The sequence below is a fragment of the Salvelinus sp. IW2-2015 genome, unplaced genomic scaffold (genome assembly GCF_002910315.2).
Source record: "Salvelinus sp. IW2-2015 unplaced genomic scaffold, ASM291031v2 Un_scaffold1940, whole genome shotgun sequence".
Lineage (NCBI taxonomy): Eukaryota > Metazoa > Chordata > Actinopteri > Salmoniformes > Salmonidae > Salvelinus > Salvelinus sp. IW2-2015.
The window spans coordinates 40,521-42,216 of NW_019943297.1; positions in this window are offsets into that span (position 1 = coordinate 40,521).

The following is a 1,696-nucleotide window of genomic DNA, read 5'->3' on the forward strand; positions in this document are numbered from 1 at the left end:
CAGAGAGAGATTCGGTAATCCACCATACCTGATTCATAGGACTCCATCCTCCCAGATCAGCTGTGCTGTAATCTGTAATCCACCATACCTGATTCATAGGACTCCATCCTCCCAGGTTGTGCTGTAGCGTGTGTCTGTGTGTGTGTGTGTGTGTGTGTGCGTAAGTGCGATAAGGTTGTTCCTCCCAGGTTTGGCTGTAGCGTGTGTGTGTGTGTGTGTGTGTGTGTGTGGTGGTGTGTGTGTGTGGTGTGTGTGTGTGTGTCTGTGTGTTGTGTGTGTGGTGGTGTGTGCGTGCGTTAAGATTGTCTCCTCCAGGTTTGGCTGTAGTCAGAAGGATGTCTGTTTTACCTCAGAATCTGATGGTCTCCTGAGCCCTGTGTTTCCCTCCTCTTGTCATTGAGAGGAAATCCCATTGAATACCTTTACCTTCACTGAATCTTGATGTTGGCGTGTGCGTACATATGTGTGTCTGTGTGCCTGACGTTTGTACTGTAGACCTAACAGTTCCCCTCGCATTCATTCAACATGCAGTAATTCCTCTCTGACTAAAGGGTTTCTGGATAAGTGTTTACACCATACAGGGCATTCGGAAAGTATTCAGAACCCTTTTCTTTCTCCACTTTTTGTTACGTTACAGACTTATTCTAAAAATAAAAAATAAAATGTTTTTTTTTACTCAGCAATATGCACACGATACCCCAATAATGACAAAGCGAAAACAGGGTTTTAGAAATGTTTGTACATTTATTAAAATAAAAACGCTGAAATATCCTATTTACGTAAGTATTCAGACCCTTTACTATGAGACTCGAAATTGAGCTCAGGTGCATCCTGTTTCCATTGATCATCCTTGATGTTTCTACAACTTGATTGAAGTCCACCTGTGGTAAATTCAATTGATTGGACATGATTTGAAACGGCACACACCTGTCTATATAAAGGTCCCACAGTTGACAGTGCATGTCAGAGCAAAAACCAAGCGATGAGGTCGAAGGAATTGTCCATAGAGCTCCGAGACAGGATTGTGTCAAGGCACAGATCTGGGGAACGGTACCAAAACATTTCTGTAGTATTGAAGGTCCTCAAGAACACAGTGGCCTCCATAATTCTGAAATGGAAGTAGTCTGGAAACACCAAGACTCTTCTTAGAGCTGGCCACCCGGACAAACTGAGCAATCGGGGGAGAATGGCCTTGGTCAGGGAAGTGACCAAGAACCCGATGGTCACTTTGACAGAGCTCTAAAGTTCCTCTGTGGAGAAGGGAGAATCTTCCAGAAGGACAACCATCACTGCAGCACTCCACCAATAAGGCCTTTATGGTAGAGTGGCCAGATGGAAGCCACTCCTCAGTAAAAGGCACATGACAGCCCGCTTGGAGTTTGCCAAAAGGCACCTAAAGACTCTCAGACCATGAGAAACAAGACTCTCTGGTCTGATGAAACCAAGATCAACTCTTTGGCCTGAATGCCAAGCTGGAGGAAACCTGGCACCATCCCTACGGTGAAGCATGGTGGTGGCAGCATCATGCTGTGGGGATGTTTTTAAGAGGCAGGGACTGGGCGACTAGTCAGGAACGAGGGAAAGATGAACGGAGCAAAGTACAGAGAGATCCTTGAAGAAAACCTGCATCCAGAGAGCTCAGGACCTCAGACTGGGGTGAAGGTTCACCTTCCAACAGGACAACGACCACAAAGCA